Raw genomic sequence first — 6,004 nt, forward strand, 5'->3', positions numbered from 1 at the left:
TTCCATTGGCTTGAAACTCATCGTTGAGGGCCTGTTTTTCTCTGCCTTCCGGGAAGCCGTTGCATGGCTTGGCTAATAGTTAATAAGATGGATTTTTAAAAATTGAGCCTCCTTTCCCCCAAATAATAAATCTCTGGTTTCAGTGTGAGAAGCCTCTGGGAGAATTCTAATCAGGTTTCCTGATTCTGAAAAGATATTTTAATACAGCTTAAATATATTCCCCATTATTTGAAGCTCCTAGTATGTTTTTACTAAAACACAGTTCCACTCTGTATCTGCTCTATAAAGGTTAGAGAGTTTCTTGAAACCACGCAGCTCTTCTGCTTTTTGTATTACTAGATTTTATGGTTATGAGCCAAAGTAATATTTAGCAGGCGGTCCTTTTGCTTGAAAAACAAAGATTGGCCTTACCGCGCATGAAAAAGTCAAACTTTTTTTTAAGTGGCAGTCAAAATATTTCCACTCATTTGTGCAATGCATACAGCCAAAAGGATTTTGGAGGGTCAAAAGGACCCAGGGTTGGGGATCTTTGGATACTTGTGGAAAAAAAAAAAAAAAAAAACATACCATGAAACATGGATGGATGGTTAGATAGGTAGACTGATGGGTATAATGTATAAGAAATGCTAGATATCAAACAGTACTGTTAGGGTGCGGAGATGAGAAAGTTCACTGTCCTGGAAGGTTTAAGGAAATTCTCTCTGAAAAGGTGGAATGTGTACTGGGGAAAATTTGGGGAAGCAGAAAAGAGGAAGGGATTTCATTAGGAAGTGATTTGGAGGTGGGGGGAGGAGCTGGGGGTAGAATCCTAAAATCAAAAGTAGAGAGGGTCATTAGTTTTATAATAACAGCTTCAGTTTTCTCTTGGAGATGTTGATTGATTACACCCTTTATATCTGTATGTGCAAAAGCAACCCATAAGGGCTAGAGTTCTAGAAAAGTTTAGACATCTGCTTCTGACTGGATGGATGTGGTGTTTATGTGTAACTGGTATATGATGAATTTATTGAACTTAGTGGATTTTCATGGCTGTTGTTTAGTGAAAATGGCTAGATAGCTCTTGCGAAGCTTTGATTAATGGGGTGTGAAAAGGTAAATTTGCTGAAAGCTTTGATCTGCCTTTGGGAAGGTATTCCTAATACTTTCCTTTCTGTGTTCTCCTGCTGGACAGACACCAGCTAAGAACATTGATAGCATAAGGCAAAATATGATTCCCTCATATTTGTTTTCAAAACAGTGTCTATTTGCACAAATATATTATTGGATTCCATTTTCAATGTTTCAGAGCCTTATTTCATTACAATGAAAACCAGCCCTTTTTGGGAAGGAATATTGAAACTCCCATATGGGAGTTTGACATAATCTGCAATAAAGGGTTTTATAAATTGTAAAGTTGTTATATGGATGATAAATGTGTGTGAAAGTCCTTGGAATTCTTAGCAGAGAATTATAATGTGACCAGGAAGGTCTCTGCATATAATTAATACCAACGGCATTCTTTCCTAGAAAACCAACGTGTCACCAAATTCCATACTCAAAGGATCAACAGCGTTTACCCTACCCCAAGCAAAAGAACAAATGCAAATCTTAAAATCTATGCCTTCTCTCCAGGCATTATCCCAATTGTCCACTGAACTAAATATAAACTTCTACTCAAAATGTAATCACTTTACTGTTACTATCTAACTGACTGGAAATTGGTGTGAAGTTTCATTTCTGATGGCTATAGGGAGGTATATGTGTAACGTGTATATGTCCTCTCCAAAAGTTGCTGTTTCCTTAGGTTTACTTGGGATCTTCCTATAGTCTTGCTTAGGCAGAGGTAGAAATTTGTTAGAATATTGCTAAGATTTTTTTTTCTGATTTACAAAGAATGAAAGATTTTCTATTCTTACTATGTTGCTAGATGATACCCTGATTGCTTTTTTTGTTTTTCCACGCTCATATCAGGCCTTAGAAAAATTATAGGATGTGCCGAATGTAATGACCACCAAGGCATATGCTACTGCATATTGAATCAGAATTCCAACAGACTTTTTATTTGCTGTTGATTTATAGAATCTGGAGAGAGTTACAGATACCATTTAGGAAAATGTTCACATCTCCATGGCTGGAGGTCCCAAAGTCTGATAAATATGTAGTGTTTATGTTCAGTTACATGATGGTATTAACATTATAACTCTAAGATTAAATTCAACAGGTGGTCCTAATCCCCAGCACCTGAATTTCACAAATCACAGCCTGTCTGCAATGATAGTCTTGTCTCATACGGCTGCAGACTAAATTACTGTTGAGATTAAATCACTATGTGCTTTTGTTGAAAGACATGCTGCAAGTCAAGCCAGTGATGAGCAATGTGTGTTGAAGCTTAAAATATCACTTTCCATGGTCATATTCTCTACTTCCTCGTTCACAAACGATGTGAGCTGAAATTGTAATTCCAGTGTGACTAAGTGAAGGCTACTTGGAGTTTCTTGTGATAATGAAGACATTTCATTTTCTGTTAGATAGATTCTTTCTCTTCATTTCCAACCCTTTTCCCCAGACCTTTTCCCACAAATGTTTCACCAACTCATTTCAATCTTGTTACATGTCTGTCACTGCAGCTACTCTATCTGTATCCTGCCATTACTATGCTGGTCCCCATTTTTGGAAGCTGCTGATTTCTAACCAGATCAGCCAGACACAAGCAAAGACGACAATTTTCATGCATTTGGAAACTTGTATTTAGAACTATAATCACGCTTAAGTGTGCATTTGTGCACATAGACACACACAGATACACACACACACACACACACACACACTAAATCAAGCAACCTTCACAGAAAAACTCCAGTTTTTCCAGCAGAGTGGAAGGGGGGCATGGAATGCATTCTGTTTCCAGCCCGGATCTGGTCCGGGTAGATAAAGTCATTTGCCATCTGGTGGACCCTGTGAAATGAAACTATGAGCTGATTCCCATTTCCAATGGACAGGAGCCCTTATCACAGAAGGCCCACTTGTCACCTGGGCTGCCCTTTTCTAAGATGGCTTATGAAAGAGCAGTGATCAATGGGGTCTGAAGCTGAGCTGCTATCTCCTTGCTTCAGTAGGAGCTCCCAGGAATGGATTTTACACATACTAATAACATGCTTGTCCTTGGTTCTTTCCTTCCTTAAGCACTCAGTTATTCAGACAAAACGAAACTGCTTGGAGGTAGCAGTATGTTTGCTTTTAATTCACGGATGTCCAGTTGGAGTGATAGGACAGGTCAATGCAAGAGTTGAAAAATAATTCAAAACCAGAAAAAAAGGCACATGCCATATAACTTACTTTAGGATTGTGGCATAAGCATTCTTCCTTTAAAAAGCATATAAATTCTCAAATACAAGGTGGTCCCATTTATGAGATTCCGTTTTGCAATATTTGAGGCATCCAATCAACGATAGATAATTTGGATCTTAAATTCAAAGTGACCTAAATTTTAGTGCTCAAGTACTACAAAATATAATCCGCCAATGGTGATGAAACCCTGTTATCACAAATTGTCAACCAAAAAGAATTATGAAATGAACTGTTTTTCATGGGTGAGGAGTTGCAGTAATGTGGTTGCCTTTAATAGGAGAAGTGTTCATATAACACTTATTGAAATACATAATCTTCCTTAATTCTGAGAGCCAGAAGTATTTCTCCAGCTTCCCAAGGAGTAATGCCAAGATACTCCCACACCAAAGCCCAGACCACACCTGGTAAATGAGTCTGAGCTGGTTCCCTCTCCATTTCTGGTCATTGTGGTCTCCTTGCTGATCCTTGAATCCTCATTTTGCCTGACGACCTTTGCACTTGCTGTCCCCTCTCCCTGGACAGCTCTTGCCCAAGATCTTTTACATGGGTGGCTCCTTCTGGTCGTTCAGTCCTCAGATCACATGTCTTCTTGTAGACCATACTGTTTAAATAGCTCAATCCTTAATAGTCTTCTCTATCATATTAGCCTCTTTTATTTTCCTTATATTAGTTAACAAGGTCTGAAAGAATCTTAAAGTCTCCTTGTCTATTGTTTGTCTCCCCCCCCCCCCGCCCAAGTAGAATCTAAGTGCTGTGATAGATAGCAAAGTATTTGTACATCTTGTTGACCAGTTTAACCCCAGGCCCTAGAATAATACTTGACACTTAATGAACACACAAGTATTTATTAAAGGAAGGAAGAAAGCAGAGTGTTTGGGGAAAGGGGTTGTGGAGAGGGACAAAGCTACCTCACCATATGTAAAGTCCTTCCCCTATAAGAAACATCAGTGGAGTCCCAAGGACCCAGTATGTGTATCTCATCTTTCCTACTTTGGTTTACCACTGCTACTACTGCTACTACTACTACTAATAATAATAATTATGGGAAGAAAGATGAAGAAATGATTTATAACATAAGAGTCTTTGGAAATGAGATTTGGGAGTTCACATTTTAACAGTCTTCCCTTTCAACTCTTAAGCACATTAAAGTTTGAGAACCATCATTTGAAATGTTTTTAATCACCATATGTAGTTCTGTAGCTAATTTGTTTCTGGGTTTTTGAACGATTCATAGCCCTAAGTAAATATTCATTGAAGGTCTAATAGTTGCAAAATTGGGTATTCTGGAGGAAGAACATGGTGCCTACCATCAAAGAATCTTTGATCTAATTGGAGAGAAAAGACAAAGAAGCAAGAAAAGTTAAATAATAAAGCAAGTGCTGAATAACAATATGAAACCAGGAAACAATAAATCAAGGCATTGACACTAAAAAGGAGGCAATTTCTGTGATCTTTCTCATCTATAAAATAATTTAAATACTATTCTTAGTTTAGCAGTTATAAAACTTTCAAACTATAATTCATTTTTAGCCCTGTTTTAATATATGTGTGTGTGCTGTCTCTTTCTCTATGTATAATATATGACATGCAATGAATACTTAGTAAACAATTTGGATATCAAAGCAACTTCAGAGTGGATAGATTTTAAATTGAAAATGTTCAATCTGTTTATGGTTTTCCTTTGGCATGGCATAGGGCCGCCTGGATTCTTGAAGAGATCTAACTTTGTTACCCTGTTCAATGGTCTCTGTCACATATGGTGACCATGTTTCCAAACCAAATCTCATGACTCATGGTATGAGAAATTTGTGTTGGCCACAAGACAGAACATTTGCCATCGGATCTGTCCTGGAAACATGACATCTACTACACAGGGGATTTTCCAAAACCCCCAGGGTCAAGTGGCAGTGCAATCGAATTCTTGTCCTACGAATGCCGAGATGAAGGAATATTGAAGATGAGAAAAGACTATGAGAAATTAAAACTCATCATTAATCAACAAATCATTAAAACCTCTTGTATATCTACTATATACTCTTCGAGCTGCAGTGAATGATCGTAACTATAGAAAGACAATGAATGATTATTTCTTAAATAATAATATTAGTCATACGTTGTAAACCTGACTCAAGAAAAGAATTCCCATGGGAGTAAATTTATGATTAAATGTCTGATTAAAAACTTGAGGGTGGGGATACTTACGAGATGTACTCAGATTCTTCTTCATGAGCTCTTTTAGTCCTAAACTCTTAGTCTAGGCTTAGGGCAAATAAATATTTTTATTGCATGCTCTATTCAATTAGGGTTTCCCAAATACAAGTCATAGGCATGCATATTCTTTTAGTTTAGACAGTATGTCCACAGGGAAGCCTTCCCTGACTTGTAGCCCAGGTGAAATCTGAGCTGTGTGTTTTGTCTTCACAGTCAGGATCCCATGATAATACTTATTCCAGCTTATTGTTATTTCTTGTCTAAAATTGTCTGCCTTCCCTGCTCTACGATCAGAAAGTCTGGGGCTTTTTTTTCTCTTTTTTATCATTGTAGTCTCAGCCTTTAATATAATGTCTGGTATATAAAAGGTCTTTAGTAAGTATTTGTTGAATAAATGAGTATATCTATATAAAGATTTTAAATTACTTCTAAAATAAGCCCATCTGAAAATTTTCTAACCATGTGG

Source organism: Lynx canadensis, chromosome C1 (genome assembly GCF_007474595.2).
Source record: "Lynx canadensis isolate LIC74 chromosome C1, mLynCan4.pri.v2, whole genome shotgun sequence".
Classification (NCBI taxonomy): Eukaryota; Metazoa; Chordata; class Mammalia; order Carnivora; family Felidae; genus Lynx; species Lynx canadensis.